This window comes from Plectropomus leopardus, chromosome 2, assembly GCF_008729295.1.
Source record: "Plectropomus leopardus isolate mb chromosome 2, YSFRI_Pleo_2.0, whole genome shotgun sequence".
Taxonomy (NCBI): Eukaryota; Metazoa; Chordata; class Actinopteri; order Perciformes; family Serranidae; genus Plectropomus; species Plectropomus leopardus.
In genome coordinates, this window is record NC_056464.1 from 31,462,075 (window position 1) to 31,480,627 (window position 18,553).

The 18,553-nt window shown below is 38.9% G+C and overlaps 1 pseudogene; it reads right to left on the minus strand.

Annotated features, from left to right (window-relative positions):
• Nucleotides 1-20: 20 nt before the first annotated feature.
• LOC121948666 lies at nt 21-17,461 on the minus strand (annotated as a pseudogene).
• Between the last annotated feature and the right edge of the window lie 1,092 nt (nt 17,462-18,553).

Sequence of the window (18,553 nt, forward strand, 5' to 3'; positions counted from 1 at the left end):
TGTAAAACCTCCATGCCATTTTAATCTGTGGGGAAAAAGCAGAGAGAGACAATAGTTATCAGTAAAAAAAATAATCAAAACGAGTAATACTGAAACTATTCAAACTCTCAAACGTTACCTCTCACAACCAGTTTCGTAGAACACTCTGCCTTTCCAAGAGGGTTGACTGCAACAACTTTATATTCACCGCTGTCTTTTGATCGCACTCGAAGAATGTACATGGAGCACACACCAAATGAGTTGGTGATGTAGTAGTTCTTGTCTGAGTTGATGCAGACGTCGTTCAGGAACCAGGACACGGTGGGTGTGGGGCATCCTCGGACAGCACACGTCATGTAGAGTTGGTAACCTTTAGGTGGTGTGTGGACTTTCAGAGGGACCAGGATGGATGGGGGTCTCTCAAAGCAGACCTCTCTTGAAATAACTCCGTTTGTAGTTATTGGAACTTGATGGGAAAAATCAAAGAAGGAAAAGATTAGATTATTATTAAGGTTAAATTATATTTTTATTGACAAAGATCCAGAAACAAACATTCACTGCTGCATTTAATCTTTTTTTTGGCTTTGAGAAAAGTTTCACTACAGCACAGATCTCCTTTCCCATCTTTATATCAACCGCTCACACACTTTTTTGCTCCACCACTCTCACACCGCACACTAACACATAAGCCTCATTCCCACCGCACAAAAAAGCGTCTGAGTTTTTAATGCAATTTTCGATCGGCATTCACACCCAGATCAGTTGACTCTGCAATAGACACAGGTTTTTATTGATGTCGCACGAACGCCAAAAACCTGCTGTAGCTGTGATAGTGATTCATCACTGATGTCAGCTATTGTGTAATGGAATCATGCTTATGCCATTTTAAACAGATTAGCTCTAAACAACAATATAATGTAGATGGATATGATGATATATATTTTTTTGTTTTTAGTGCAGAGTATAAGAGTCCAACCACAATGAACTGCTTTGCTTAACTGTAATGGCACAATCAAACATAGCTGAACTGGAACAACTATAAAAACCCACCTCTGTTGCTGTTGGCGCCCCATGTTGGTGACTGAGATGGATCTGAGAGACCCACATCATTCTTGGCGTAGATCCGGAAGTGGTACTGTACCCCAGGAAGGATGTTGTTGGCTGTGTATGTGTTCGCAAACAGGCGGTCTGCTACAGTCTTCCACACTCTGTTGTTCGAGTCGTGTTGAGACACCACGTAGTACAGGCGGTCGTCGAGCTCCTGGTCCGGAGAAGGAGCCCATGATACCAGTAACTTGCCGTGGACTGTTTGCTCCAGCTCCACTGGCCCCGGGATCTTGGGTTCATCTAGAGACAAATACGATAAGATGCAGATTACATTAGTAAGAGAGGAAATAAATCTTTTGCTAAATATTGCTTTCTTTTGGAACAAGTCTCATTAATTTCTTAGTAATGAGGCAGCTTTGAAACCTTATTTTACCGCACCGGAGAGTCATATTACTCCTCTATGGTTTTTTGACAGAACTGCATTTGCATTTGACAGCTGTTATAAATTAATCAAATCCTACTGCATGTTACACAGTAGGAATTATGTCTCTTGTTCCATTTAGAAGTTGTTCACTGTTAATTAGGGTTTCACACTGGGTTGCCAATACATCGGTGTGCCATTGGCATTTAATTGGCTAGATATTACCTAATTAACGTTGTCCGGTGTTGATATAATTGGTGTTCGCCTTTAGCCAGAGGAACACAATGCGAGCAATTAAGTTAATTTCTCATTTCGAACAAATTAATTCCTAATTTAAAGACTTAAGGATTTTGAAACTAACACACAGTTCTTATCAGCACAAAATAATTGCCCCAAGTAGTTTCAGCACAAAAATATCACACTGTTTCCACAACTTTTTTTGCACTTACCATTATTTTTCCTTACCTGTGACTCTGACCTCAACGTCAAATGAAGCCTCCCCCACAGAGTTTTTGGCTATGATTGTGTAAATGGCCGAATCTGAGCGCTTTGATGAGGGAATAACAAGCTGAGACATTCCCTCTGTATTGATGATATTAATCCACGGGGATATTGGCTCATCATCCTTCAGCCAAGTGATCTGAGGTGGAGGTTCAGCCTGCAGATATCAATATTAGATAAATGAGATCATATGCAGCCATGTCACAGCGAAGTAAACTCATCACTCAAGAATACGTCATGCTGCATTGGGGCAATAAAATACGAAATGTAATGACTCGAAAAGATAGATTTAGGATTCACTCCATGGAAGAAGGGCTCAGTATATGTACAAGGTTTTAGGCTTCTTCATACCTCATAGCAAATTTTAACACGTGCAGAATTTCCTGCTCTGACAACAATGAAGTCCTCTGGGTCCTTAAAACAAGGTCTCACTGGAAGAAGAAAACACATAAAACATGAAATGCAGACAGGGAACAAACATTGCTCTGGATAGCAAAGTTTAATAATTAATACGCACAGCGGAGGAAGTTTACTACTTACTGTTGGGATTCTTTGCACACACCATTGCGGAGGGGGGCTCAGGTCTCCTGCTCCTGACTCATTGATTGCTGAACCCTGAACTCATATTCTGCGCCCTCCGTGACATCTTTAACTGCATAGTTCACATCTGAAATGGAAATTAATAGTATTGCAGGATGGAAGAAGAACTGCATTTCCTTCAATCAAAACATGATAGTGCGTTTTTTTTTTTTTTTTGGTCTCACTCCCAACTTTTCAAATACCGATGCTTGGTCAGTGGCCCTCATCGTCAAACAGACACACCGAGGTACCCGTCAGTGGCAGTACGAGATGCACCAGATGGCGCATTTGTTTTTGATGTTACCGGAAACTACTGTGGCAAAAAGACTGAGAAACTCTGCATAGAGTGTATTTGTAGTGGCGTCAAAAAACTCTGGATTTTCAGCCATGACACCGCTGTTTGTGTCCCATTTTAATAACATAGTGTGCTAGTATGTGTAGCAGGGTGGGGAAAAAAATTCATACAGTGTAGTAAAGCAATATTTTGTGTGGCAATATTGATTAGTTACAGGGATGCCAAGTGACACTTTTTTCTCATCTAAATTATAAATATCACAAATGTAGATTACATTTTTTGGAGACTAGTGGAATAATTTAATCAACTGTTTTTTTTAGTCCACTAGAGTTGTTATGCTTCAGTAAAAATGATTGAAATGAGTTGAACAGAATTAAAACTTCATCTTATCAGATAAAAACAGATGTTGTCAAAGTTTTCCTCTGGGGCATCCTTTCCAGTTGGAAAAAGGGAATCAATAGCAATATATTTTATTGCAATACTTAGCATATTGCGAAGTTCAAAATGGTAATAATATGCAGCGATGCAATATCGTATTGTCGGGCCTTTGAGGATTCCCACCTTTAATGTGTAGCGTGCTGTGCTTGTGAGTTATGTCACATGACTTAAATCACATGACATTCAATTATGTTAAAAACAAATGTACGTAATTTAAGCCAAACCATGATGTGTTTTGAAACCTAACCACATGACTTTGTTGCCCTAACATAAGGAAGTAAACCTAAAAACCTGTTTTAAAAAACAACTAGTGTAGTTTACTGTAATTTATTTTGAGAAAGAGACTGTGTGCATTTAACGTGCAGAAACTGTACATTTACTGTGAAAATGGAAGTTCATTTTGAAAAGACACGACGCAGGTACAGAGCGAGAATTGACATCCCTGAGCATCCAAAACTGACGTTAGAGGAGTGTACAGTGCGTCATATTTTGAGGTGTAGGGTCACTGACCAAGCGTCTGTATTTGACAAAGTGGGAGTGAGAATTTGTTGGTTTCTGACTGACCTTCAATAGGTTCATTAAGTCCATTCAGGGCAATCCACTGGTTTGTGTCCTTCTTTCGTTTCTCTAATTGGTAACCAATGATCGGTACTCCTCTGTCGTCTTCCGGAGGGGTCCAGGTCAAGGTGATGCAGGTCTTAGAGGCACTCACCACTTTGGGGGCACCAGGTGGACCGGAGAGTACTAAAGAATGACAAGTAGTCGAATTAATCTAGTGAGCTCATTATTAATAATTAAGAAGTAATTAAAGGCGTGAAATATATTCAGGACATCCACATGTTATCCCTGCAGGTTATTAAATACTATTCCTCTTGGAGGAAGAGCAACTATTACAGCAATGATAAAAGGTGAGCTTTCTACAGTGACTAAATAGTGCCGGTGACAAACGATTTGAAGCAAAACTATCCAGAGGCATTTTCATTTATTACAACCTGAGGGAGATTAACATGGGATTTGCAGAGGAATGCTAAATGAGACTTCTTTTTTTCCGCGCTCACTCATTATGCCAGCCATAATGCTATCAGCTGTCTCCAGGGCGTCGCTGAGGCCCTCTGGGTTCTCTGCGTATATGCGGTAGCTGTATTTCTTTCCATGAGTGACATTCCTGTCTCTGAAGGAGGTCTTGTCAGCCGAGACGTCCCCTAGTTTCGTCCACAGACACTGTCCTGCCTGCTGCCGTTCTATAATGTAGTTGGTGACAGCGGAGCCGCCGTCGTCTGTCGGAGGGCTCCATTTAATCTCAATCATAGATGAGGTGGTCTCAACCGTCTCCACTGGACCCTCCGGCGGACCTGGGCGATCTGTTGCAAAAAGATGGTGTTAAACCTCAGATAAAGTGACAAAATGTGATGCTTAGACAGGCGAAAATATGAATGTAAAAGAAAACAAAAACACTAGGAAGTCCATCCTGTTTTTCCCCGCTTATCTCGTTAGATTTTCTTTTTTTCGTACCGAGCACAATAAGCCTTGATGTGGCCTCCGCAGCTCCAAATGGGTTTTTGAGTTGAATCTTTATTTCCCCTGCGTCTGTCCGCAGGCAGTCTCTCATCAGCAGACGGCTGTGATTGGCTCCCTAACGATCTTAACTCCTCCTCCGTCTTTGATCTCGGTGCCGTCCTTGAACCAGCTGACCACCAAAGACTCCTGAGGAGGAAAGGGCATCTTGAAAGCAGCGTTCTGGCCCACTCTGATGATCACAGGTTTGGAGAACTTGTGAAGGTCGTCCGGGTCAAATTCAGGTACGTCTGTGAGAGACAGTGTAACTCAGTTTAATGTGCAAGACCTGCTGTGGCATTTAATATATGTTCTACAACAGAGGGGAGTAAATTATACCTCCGACAGTGACCTTTCCTTGTGTACTGAGCTCCCCTGATACAAAGCGATAAACTCCAGAGTCGTCATCATTGCAGCTTTGAATTGTCAGCTTGTGAGACGTTCCATCTTTGGTTATGGTGACCCCAGCACCTGAGCTTAACTAGAAAAGGGAAAGACAAAAACTTTTTTGTATTACTATACAAAACATGCAAAAACAACCCCCAAAAACCTCCCATCTAAAGACACAACTTTTTTTTTTTACTTTGCTCTTCTTTCAGCCACAATTTACTCTGAATATCAGATAAATTCTGTCACATGTACATATTGTAAGTTAATTCATGGGTTTTACCTGCTCGCCGTCTTTGAACCAGGTGCCGTCAGAGTCTGTGCTCATCGTCACCGTTAATTCGGCAGGCTGCCCACGAAGAGCATAAATATCCGAGAGTCCGCAGGTAATTTCAGGCTCTGGGCAACATAAAACAAAGTTACTCTCCATTTTGCATATTCATGTGTAGCAGCTTTCAGTCAAGCATATGTGACGGCACAGTGGTGCAGTGGTTAGCAATGTTTTCTCTGGTTTCTCCAGCTTCCTCTAACAGTCCAAAGACATGCAGGTTAGGTTAATTAGTGACTCCCCATAGGTGTGAATGTGAGGGTGAATAGTTGTCTGTGTGTATGTGTCAACCCTGTCGTAGTCTGTGATGTCTCCTGTGATTTATGTGATAGTTGTCCTTTTCATAAATAAAAAGGTCAGTTTTAGTGTATGCTTTGAGAAGTTTATGAATTATACCACTGTGTAAAATGTAAATAAATAACTTAAATTACACAATTACACTCACACACTCACTTTATATATATATATATATATATATAATTATATATATATATATATATATACAGTACACATTCCATAACTAATACGGTGCATGGTTCAAATATTAGATAAGTGTGATCTGGTGGACAATTTACAAAGCAAGACAATGACATCAAACGCGAGCACAATGACAAACAGCAGACATAAAGCTTGTTAACAAAGACTTAGTGAGCTCACAGGAGTTTCTCAGGAGAGTGAGCATGTTCTAACAGTGTGAGTCTTTAGATCAGTATTATATTAAAAATGGTGTTTCCACATGGTAGTCATTATTTCACACCTTCTCATTAATAAATTAGCATTCGGGAAACTATGTACTTTCAGTACTCAGTATCTGGCATACCACCATCTGGGGGGGGGTAGTACACACTGTATATTCCAATAGCTAATGAAGTACATGGTTCAAATATTAGAAGTGTTATCCAGTTAGAGAGTTTATGATAAACACAAGTTACAAAGCAGGACGATGGCATCAAAATGAAGACAAAGACGAGCAGCAAACGTAAAGCTTGGTTAACAGAGACTTAGTGAGCTCACGGGACTTTCCAAGAAGAGTGAGCCCGTTTGAACAGCGTGAGTCTTTGGATGCTCGTCATTATTTCACACCTTCTTAATAATTAATAAGCAGTTTACTTACTAGAAACTACAGTGAATTTACAGAACTATGATGTTACAGAGAATAAGATAATTTGATTAGATCTGGATTTGTTAATTTAAAAACTCCATCGTGTTACTATTGCAAATGAAAAGTTCTTCTATTAGTCTTTTTAATATCCCTGTTACTGTTATTGTACTTTCAGTATTTGATATGTGGCATACCACCTCCTGCATCTGCAATTGGTGGATCAACCCTTTGAACTACAGTGGGTTCCTCAGCTGGTTGGCCTGACAGCAATAAAAACAGTAAGTCATTTAAACTTGATTTAGTAAATAACCCTTCAGTTTGTGCTCTATGCTTTCTCTTACCACTTCCCGAGTCTTCAGCTGGTGCTGTTGGTGTTTTGACTGTTGATTTGATGTTTTGACCTATCAGCGATCACAGACAGTATGACAACATTTTAGAATTTTAACCTGTTAATCTGTCTTCATGGATTTGATGACACTTATTCTGACAAAGTCTCATAGTTTTTTTGTGTGTTTTCTACAAATCATGTGCACATGACAAATTATTCCTGACCATTTTCCATAGCATGCCATAGGGTCGTAGCTTTTCCAACATCCTACTTACAGAAGGTCATTTGGAGTGGGTGGAGTCAAGGTTTTCTCAGTTTTAAATTAGCAATTGAAAGTGTTAAAAAAAAACAACTATTGAATTATCTTAAATGCTCTCCCGGTTGTTTTAGCTGCCGACTCGTAACATTACAGCCCGTACCGTTATTGTAATTGCTTCCAGAATTGTGCAGCTTTTCAGTCGATTAATGTTTTCAGTTTGGAACATACAGAGATGAAACAAAATAAGAAGAAACAGCTCCGCTGATTCTTTAAATGATATGTATGGTTTGTGAGGCTGTTAGCGAGTTCTCTTTTTCCAAACAGCAGTGGTCGAGGGTGGGATACGGTTCGAGGCACCTTCACATTATCATATTCATATATTCCCATATGCTCAGTGAGGAAGAAGGGTAGATGTGCTAATGCATTTTTAGTAGTCTGAACTTTTTTTGTTGAAAAAGCATTCTGTACAAAAAAGTATTAAGGGTATTTCCAGACGTCTTAATGTGTCTGGAGGGGAGTGTAAAAATCAGCTTGAAGAAACCTTCCTTTAGAAAAGTACTACATGTGAAGATCACGTCTGTAACCAGTCTGCACATACAAAGACACTAAAGCGACAACAGCGTCTACAGAAGACCGGACATAAATACTGAGAAGGATCAGCTAACACGGGCACGTTTGAACTGTCTGCTCGATAATTCAATATGGCAGTGAAGTGAACCAGCGTCTGCTTTTTGTGGGAAGCACAGTCATACAAACTCTACATATTTCAGTTTCAGATATCAGAACACAAAACTGACATTTAATCAGCAAGCTGCAGACAGAAAACACTGCTGTGAAGGAGCATTACGACCTGCATACCTAGCCATCCTAAGAATATTGATTGCACCATCTTTAGCTAAATAAAGCAAAGCCTGACCTTAAAGAGGCAGACAATCACATAATGAGCCGACAACACAACATAAAATAAAGCTAGAACATTACATGGACCTCGGTAATTGTGTAAACAACATTTTTTGGATGCAGAGGAAGTTAAGTGTATCAAGATAAAGAAACATATTACTGAAGACATTATGTATTTATAATAGCGTTCATATTCACCTTTGAATGCATGCAGAAGTCGTGACAATCATTCAGGTTTCTTACCAGTGCTTACAACCTCCACAACGGGTGGATCCACCACTGCTACCGGTTCAGCTTCTGAAATTATTCAGACAATGAATGAAGATTTAAAAAAAAAAAAGAAATAACAGAAAAATCACAGATAATAATCATGTAAAAAAATTGTTTTTGATTATCATGTTTTCCTAAACTTAAATTCAGGAGTTTCCATTATGTTCCCCCATTGTAAAATCAGCACCCCATTTTCATAAACCTTGTGATCGTCAGTCTTACTTGGTTCAGGTTCTTTTGGTTTAGGCTCAGGTGGTGCAGGAGCTGGAAAAAAAAAAGTTAAATACATACAGTTTTGACTATTTGATTATCTGCCAGGCTGATAATTTGCCAACCCCTACTTCAATCCCAAAACTTTTAAACATCCATTTACAAATTCTCATGCAGCTAGTGCAGTATAATCCAAGCCCAAAACACTGAAGCCACACAATAACACAAACAAACTAACTGATGGAGGCTGCGGTAGACCAGCAGCTCCTGTGTTCAGTGAGGTAAAATGACTGTTTTTGTCAGTGGTGTCTGGCTTTAAAGAGAGCATTGATAAATTTAACTTTTTGTTCAGTTCTCTGACTGAACAAAAACTGATTGGATAAAAGGGACTTGAATTATGCTGCTGGATAATAATAGTTGTGCAAAGGTTTTTAAACAGATGCTTTGATATTGTTTTGCTTAAAAATGGACCACCATGGCTTTTAATTCACCAAAATTGTCTCTACCTCTACCAAAGGCATGCAAAAAAAAGTTTTCTTCACAAATTCAACATAACCTGGGATTAGCAATTGATATACAAAAAAACATTTGTAAGTGAAGTATTCATTTAACTAAAATTGAAGATTTTCAGCCTGTTTGTGTATTCATCTCGCTGTTTCATAAACCTTGTGGTCAGCTTACTTACTTGGCTTAGGGTCTTTTGGTGCCTTAGGTTCAGGCTTAGTGGGTTCAGGGGCTGGAGGGGGTTCAGGTGGTGCAGCAGCTTTAATCTGCTCTTTCCTTTCCTCTCTCACCTTCTCTAACTTTGCTTGCTGCTCCTGGGCAACCTTCTGCAGATCCACCCCAGAACCTCCTGCCCTTGTTGTTTTCCTCGCTGATTTTTTGCCCTGTGGTACAGTTTTGTCAGCTGAATTGTGGAAAAAATAGACTTACTGTGAGTGGGTACAAAAAATGGCATATTATGACGTGAAAAGCAGTCATTGGTAAGATGTAGGCATCTTGTTCTTTTCTTATTATTACATTCTTAATCATTTTCAATGACCACTATTAAATATCGTTAGTTAGTCTTTTGGTGGATGATAATATCTTACCTTCAACGACAAGCCATGCATTGCAAGATTTTATTCCTGCGCAGGCTGAATAAATTCCTTTGTCCACTATCATACAGTCTTTGACCACCAGCCTGTGAATGAGCTTGTCTTCTGAAACCTGGATATCATATTTATCGCCTTGTTCCAGCGGCAAATTTTTGCCAAACCACAAAATCTTTGAGAATGGGTTTGACAGGACACACTCGAAAACAGCATCTTCTCTCTCCATTGCTTTCACTTCCTGAATTTTCACCAAGAAATCCACCATGGGGACTAAAAAATAACAAGCAATGTATTTTAGACAGATTAAAAATTGTTACATCTGCATGAAAGACAATTATTGAAAAACACAGTAGCTGTTATTTATTTTAATTAGGGCTGATTTGTGTTATGCATCAAAACATTGTATTTGTTTGCTTTAATTAGTGATGATAATTTGTAGTGTGTAAAACTTACTTTTAAAATCAGTGGAAAACATATTCACATCCTCTACATCCACCTGGTACAGTCCAGCATCGTCTGGCATGAGATCCTTTAAACTGAAGATATACTTTTTCCCCACTTGTTTAAGGCTGTGCTTCATCTTTTCCCCCAAATCCTTTGTATATGGAATCATTACACCATCCTGTTGGGGAAATATATGATGTAATTTCCTTATGGGATGCTTCAGATAACTTTCAATATAATAGCTTGAGAAATGCCATTCATTTGAATTAGAATAAAAGGCTTTAAAGGCGGACTTCATCAAAACATTTTTAAACTCAAAGCCATGAGCTCTGTTATACACTGTATACTAATGGTTGTGTTGTAAATCTCTTAGCAAAATAATGAAATGTCTCAAAAACAAGAAATCCAACCCAGTCGTCAGAAAAAATGTTCACATCATACGTTTCTGCAAACTTCAGTTATGTTCCATTGGTCCATTATTTTGTAGTGGATACATTGCAACACTGAGTGTGCTTGTGCCAATGTGCATGCAGCCTGTTGCGGTCGACATTTTACTATTTTTACTACAATTTTTTTAAATAGTAATTTATTAAATTTTGCCCTCTTTAAAGATGCTGTTGGAGAGAGTTCTGGTGGTTTTTTCACTGTTTTCTTTTTTCCGTGCGGATCAATAAAGTATTTCTGATACCTGAGGGTGTGGTTAGATTTAAGCAAAATAAAAACCCACTTGGTTATAGTCAGGAAAAGATCTTGTTTTGGCTTTAAATACCAGCGTTTAATAGCACAGAAGCGGCTGGAAAAGGGACGATTCAGTGGAAAAGAAAATTCAGTGGCTTAAACACCTCTGGAAAAAGATTCAATGTCTCAGTGAAAAACTTCCTGGTTCGATGCTGCAAATATGCCTTGAAAACATTACAAAGTTTAGTCCAGATTTGGTGCAAAAAAACACCATTAAGAAACGCCACAGCTAAAAACACCCAGATGCAACAGAAAAAACACTCAGGTTTAAATGGCGCTGGGAGACGCTATGAAAGGTCACCAAAAATAACCAGTGTCGTTGGTTTCAAAGAGTGGTCAGCAGCTTGGCAGGCATCTCGCCTCAGTGTCAGGCCATCCACCAACCCTTCCACCTATGTGAAAATATGCCCATACACTACCTCACGATGGAAGCGTTGATATGCTGCAAATAAAATGTGCAAATGTAATATATCCGTGTTCTGCAGAAACGTACATTGCCACCATTTTCCTCTGATGACCAGGCTGAGATTTTTGGGTGGATCTATACAAGTACTGGCTAGATGGCAATTCAGTTAGTTAAGTCATTAATTAAAAATTAGGGTCCCTAGAATTTTACTCTTGTTGCTATTTTTGAGTAACGTATCTATTATGAACTAAGGCAGCAAGGAGAGTTATTTTGTTTTCACACTGACCTTGTACAGGAAAATAGAGCTGCTTGGATCGATAAGGTCCATGTCAATCTCTAAGGATGCAGTACCATCTGCATTGACCTGAATAGGTCTCAGATTGGAAATGCCTCTGACAAACTGGGACAAAAACAGAATACGGCATGAGTATCAAGATGAAAGCAAATGAGTATATTTCTAATAAATAGTTCAGAATTACCCGCTGTTGCTCTATCGGGATCTAAGCTTCAAATCTTATAATCAGAAAGAAGGCAAACAAAAACAAAAATGCAAATATCAGAGATGTCAAACCTCAGCTTGTTCTTCCTCCCTTTCTTTTTTCATTTCATTAAGCTTCTTTAGCATCCAGCGGAAGTCAGTCACTCCAAACTCTGCACAGATTCTCTCATAGTCTTTCTTGTCAGCACTCAGTAAGAGTTCCCAAAATTTTGGATCAATCTCACCATCCTTTCTCTCAGGCTGCTCAGATTTCGGACGAATTTTACTGGAAATTAAAATAGATTGCATTTAATCGAAAAACTTGGAACAAAGAGGGCCATTAACACATATAATACAAACCCACCTTCTCCTTTTTAATACAGTCTTGAAATTCCCATTAGCGGCTTCAGCTACTGGTTGCTGGACTTTGTCCTTTTTGTAACCGACTGAAAGCAGAAAAGAGGGTACTCACATCATTAATACAATCATATAATTAAACAACATACAAGTGGACCTGCAGGGTGATAAGTACTGGAATGAGTGTTATACACTCAAAGGTATCAAGTAGTAAAATGTCAAATTTGGATAGAAGTGTACTCAATTTGAAGTAGATTTGGGAGAACGCTTGAGTCCGCATGCTATATCAGATTAAATGACACTCATTGCAGATTCGATATTGACATATCCATAACAAGCCGATAGTCCTTACCTTCAATGACATTCAGAACAACTGTGACTGTGGCTTGTCCATATTCATTTCTTGCAAAGCATTTGTAGGTATCAGCTTGATCCGGCTTAACATTTGGCATCTGGAAGATACAAGACATGCTTGATATAAAAGGCCCAGTTGGTGAAATAGTTGCCTCTGTCAATGGTTTTTATGTTATATAGCAGTGGTTGCCAACTTTTATTTGTTTTACATGTTATGTACCCGTGCAGCCCTATCCGATCAGCTCAACTACCTTTTAATAAATCACATTCCAAAAGTGGTTTTGGTTTTGTAGGCTTTGTCTGGTTTCTTAAATTTGGTTTCCAAATAGGTTTTGACCTGTTTGTATTTATAATACTACCAGCTGGAGTGGAAGGAGGTCCATTTAGCCATTTAGCTGATAGTTTTACAGATCTACTTTAATTCAGCTTGGTCTCGCTCCAAGGGTGTTCAAAAAATGCCACTTGGTCAGATATGGATGCCAATGCTCCCTTTAACATCTTTAAGGGACAACTCAGACTTTAAGTCAACGTTAATGCAAACCCATCTATATCATTATTAGACGTTTACAGCATTGGATGTAGTATTAAGAACAAGAAAGTCAGTTTAGGACAGTTGGGAGGGGAGGTGGATGGGTCCAGCAAGCACAGGATTTTGACCTTTCAGAGACCGTTGTTCATGTCCTTTGTGAAACTAAAAGTAAAAAACTTATATTTTCACAAGGCAGTTGTTAATCACATGAGTCCGTAGCCATTTGTTAGTCATGTGAGTCAACTCTTGTGACTAACATCAGCCACGACTTTTTCCTAAGCCTAACCCAAGAAGTTTTGTTGCCTTAACTTAACCACTGACCCCTTGCACCAAAATACAGTGCAAAATGTTTGGGTGAGAAGCTTCAGCAGGGATGAAATCACATTGTTCATTTCCTCTGCTCGCTTGCTAGCTAGTTTCATACACACTTAATCACAGCATGTGATGTTAAGGTGTTAAAACTCACTCTTATTATAGCAAGTTTATAGGTTATTATATTGGTTACTTGTTGCAATAAATGTATAAAATCAACCTATCACCAACTTACAACTCTATTTGTTTATTTTTCTCCTACATAAAAAAGTGTAGATATTTTTTTCCCCAAATCCTTTTTCCAATTTTTATTTCCAAAGGAGCCGAGCGTCTCCATAATTTCCCCCTGTACCTCCTGGAAACTGCAGAGCTTCCGACAAGAGTGGTGTACCAGGTTTTACAGTATACGTTATGTAATGAATAGAGATATAAATAGATATGTATCCCTATGTGTAATCTTCTACACACCCGTTTGATTGTAATACTATAGAATAATTACAGGCTCTGCACATTGCTTGATAGGTAAGATGGCCTACTTTTATTTTAAAATTTCAAACTCAAACAGCAGTGAGCTGACAGGATGTGGGGGTGGACATGTCTGGCCCATTTCACGAAACTGACTTTGTTGAGCGTGCTTCTCTCAGGATGAGTGAAATCCCGTTATTGTAGTTAAAGTAATCGGCAAAGCAAACTGAAGGGTCAGAAGACTGGATGACATTGATGTAATCAAATAGCTGCTTCTGCTCCCTCTCTCCTGTTCTCGTATATTCGTGCTATTTTTATCCTTTACATCAGCATGGTGCTGTATAGTATCACAGCGATTTGATAGCCCGTATCACTTGCCTCAAATGTATGCTCATTGGTACTGGGATCGTATTTTGGCTGATATCTGGACGTATCAGACACATCTCCATTATTTCTGCTCCATGTTACAGTCGGCTGTGGGTCTCCAGTGACAATGGCTTTGAAAAAAGCAAATTTGCCTGTAAAAAGAAAAGACAGACAAGGTCATTTCATGTTCATATCTTTTTTTAAAACACAACGTTTCTGTTAGTTGGTGTGATTATTGATTTGAATAATATGCAATAAAAATACATAGAATTCTTGATACCTACATAACACCACTTTAGTATATTTTAAATGCAAACAGTGGAGAATTTACCTTGATACCAACATAGATTTTTTAAAAATCATGCTTTTTCTTGGTTTTAAACTCAAGTCAGTGTGTTTAACTTTATCAGACTGACGCAGGAGTCTGGGTCTTGAATGTCAGAGCTCTGCTCCCACTGGCCCTTTGCACAAAAGTCATGGATCTAATCCATTATGCAGAATCATGGAAATTCCACATTGGAATATTTTGTGATATTAATGTTTAAAATGATTCTTATACTATCCGTCCTACCCTCTTGGATGGTCAAAGCAATCGGCTTGCGGGTGAAGTCTGGATGGCTCTTTCCCTCTGGCAGCGTCTCTATGTACTGTGTAATCATCACCCCGGGGACCCTAGATTTTTTCTTGATCCCCACTGTCGGCATTGGAAAATGAAATGTCAGTGCCAACAAGAGAATGAAAAACATGACCTTGGTCAAAAACAACCATCAACATGTTGTTTTGTAATCAAAATCATCACCCTCATACACCATGCTGAAACACATTCTAATATATGATATATTAGAACGTTTGATGTTAAATTCCTGCAGCAGTTTATCATTGAGAGCTTTGGCTCGGGTGTTGAACTCTCTCTTATGTCAGTACATTTACATTTTAATAACTTTATCTTTTTAACCCTTTTTCCTCGGGAATCCATGCCTAAAATTCAACCTGAGATCAGATATGTAGTGATGCACCTACATATCCACGCACAAAATATCTGTGCGCTCATACAGTACGTTAATAAACCCATTACATTTCAGTTCTTCATGCCTTCATGAGCAGTCGGAGGGGAAAAAAAGACAGCTGATGATTGCGTCTCTCTTGTCCCCTAAGCCTACCTTCTTTCTCTGCATCAGGACCTGACAAGGCACATGTTAAAGAGCATATATAGCACACGTCAGCAGGGTGTTCACATTTGATCATGGATCAAACTTGAATAATTGAACTGAGGGACTGAAAGGAAATACTAGAGCAGCATTTGTTGCAGCACAGGTGAAAACGGTAGCATTTTAAAAACATTTCTTTTTGTTCGTACATGTCAGGTTGCAGAAATATACAATGGGGTATGTGCACTGTAGCTTATCAATGTGCAAATACATATAAATATGGAAAATATCAGAATCTGACAATCATGTTCAGGTGTACCGGAGCATAAAAGGGAAAGTCAGATCTTTTGAAGTGTGGTTGTATAAGGCACTTATCCTTAGTCACTATGTTACATACAGTAATGTTGGGTGACACAGTTGGAGATGTGGGAAGAAGTACCTGCAAGAAAGCTAAGAAATGTACTGCTGTGGACACGGGCAGCAAGGAAATATATTTTAGCCATTTAAAAACAGCCCTAACAAAAAAAAACATCAATAACATTCCCTATGCAGCCCCCTCTCTCCCTCCCACTTAAACTGTCCTGTTCATTTAAGGCAATAAAAGCCCCATAAAATGATCTAACGGGAAAAAAAAGATTCCCTGTGCCATTCAGGTTAGTATCACAGAATAAATGTATAAAGGAAAACTACTATTTGGTACTACTATTTTACTATGTATTTATAGTTATATAATGTATTGCTCCCACCTGCCTGTTTGCACTATTGTATCTTGTATATTGTACATTTGTGCATTTTTAATGTATTGTTTTATGCGTGTATGTACCTTTGCTGTTTGTGGGTAAAGCTTAAGACTTTCCACTGAGGTCAGCAGATATCTAAGTGGTATCAAGACTGAGCAAGCTGAGCATTTCTGTGTTTATATCTGGTGAAAATGTGCCTGTTGCTAACGTTCAGCTAAGATTTGATCGACTTGCTGGAGCAGTAAACTAGATTTAATTTTATATAGGACTATACTGAGTGATTTTTATCCAGTAATTAGCCAGATGCCATGTATTTCCATTGAAATGGAAATAACAGTTGTTACAAAACTTTTTTTTTAAAGAACTAATTGCCTCAAAACATGAATACATTTTGATTATACATTTTTATTTTCTTGGTAATAGTTGTATAATCGCAATATTACGCTCAAAGGTGTTCTTTAACATTATTTGAGCACTTCAGTGATGCTTGCGGCCCTCGATGCAAGCGCCTCGGTCCTGACCGTATCACTGTCGTGCTTAAATGATGTTAAAGCACACCCTCGAGTGTAATATTGCTTAGATGTGACTTGTGGTGTGAAAACCCTTTGAGAGGTCAAAAATGACTAGAAAAGCGTTACACAAGTGCGGGTCCATGTTCCATAAAGAACATTTGTTGCTGCTCCTACCCATAGCATCTGTGCCCGAAATCCTGCCTGCTCCTCTAAACTGCGAGCGTGCAAACCACTAATATAACACACTGACTATAGATAAGTATCTCATACAACCTCACTTTAAAAGATTCAAACCATCTCTGTAACCCTGTAAAGGTGATCGGCTCTTCAGTTTACAATGTTATGATCAGTCTGCAATGCATGTCTGCGTACTTTATGAGCTGGCCTTTAATAGACAGTGTACATGTGCTCTAGTAAAGTCTAAATATGATCGCTAATGGACAGATTGCAGCCTTGAACTTTCTGAATAGAGTCAGCCTGATTAGAATAGTATCTTAGGGAAAGGCCACCGAAGTTTGATGATAATAACAGGTAATTACTCATTTGAGGCTTCAGACAGGCAGAGGAAAAGGCAAACAATGCAGACAGTTCTTAGATATATTCACAGCTTCCTTTAGCTTTATTCACAAACAGATGCCAGCCTCATTCTATCAAGTCTGTCACACTTTGACCTGGAAAAGTGTCGTCATATTGTGTCAGAATCTGTCACCGAGATCAAGCTGGCTGAAACTTACTTGTCGCCTCTGTGTGGCTAATTGATCTTCAGAGTTTGGAGTAAAAGAACAAAAGTAAACTGTTGAGTTGTTGTGCAGACACACTATCTCGATTTCGGGCATTTCTCCTGTAGAAAGCGAGATCAAACTTCAGTGCATACCTTGGCCAGTGGCTGTCCCATCCGTCAATTGAGATCTTTTGAACATCCTGGCTCCCTTTGATTCCTGCAGGGATTCAGCAAAAAATTCCCCAACTGCAATAGATGAAGAAAGGGATTTAAGTTCAGTATTTATGGCTCTGCTGATATATTCAAATAGCAGAAGTAGAAAAGTTTTTTTTGCTTATTTTTTTCCCCAGAATATGATGAATAATTCACTGGTAGCTTTTAAGTGCTATTTGGCCACAAATCCACAGTGCCGTTGAAAGAGATTATATTTGTTGAAGGATTCGGTTGAGGCGGAGGAAGCCCTTGTTGAAAGCCTCAGTTGATAGCAAGAAAGTTCCTTTGGCACTGAATTCCTAAAGGCTTTTTGAGGTGTGATTGATTTTCTCAGACTGAGTATTTGTTGGATCATTTAATGAAAAAAAAGCAATGTATTTGCTGACTTCTTAAATGTACTCTTTCAGCTGAATGTTGAGATATTGTGGAGATAATAAAAAAATTGCAAACCTCCTCAAGTAATGCTAGGATTAGGGATGCAGTGTGAAATTGTTGCAAAGTTTAAAATAACAATTTGGCTGATAGCTGATACGGATGTTTTATACGGGATACGGGTGTTAGTTCTTTGCCGTTTTGTGTCAGTTTTAACAAAGAGATTTTGATTTAAAGTAGGACTGTCAAACAATCATTATTATTATATTATTATTATTATTTAAATATTTTTTGGGGGGGGACTTTTTGCCTTTATTTGATAGTACAGCATAAGCGTGAAAGGGGGAGAGTGAGGGGAGGACATGCAGCAAAGGGCCGAGGAGTCGAACCCACAGCTGCTGCGGCGAGGACGTAGCCTGTGTAAATGGGGTGCCTGCTCTACTAGCTTAGCTACTGGGCGCCCTAATATTATTTTAACATTAAATTGCAGAATTTCAAAGTTAATTGTGATTAATTACATTTTTTAATTAAGTTTCAGCTGCATTAGTTTGCATTTCAAAACAGTTTTGAAGTCCATGTTGACAAGATGAAGCTATTCTTACCAGATTGTCTTGATTAGGAATTAAGTGAAGGCAAAAAACTGCATGGGACTAGCATTTAGGCGGCATTTCTGTGAAGGACAGACTCATTGGAGCCCATAGAACCC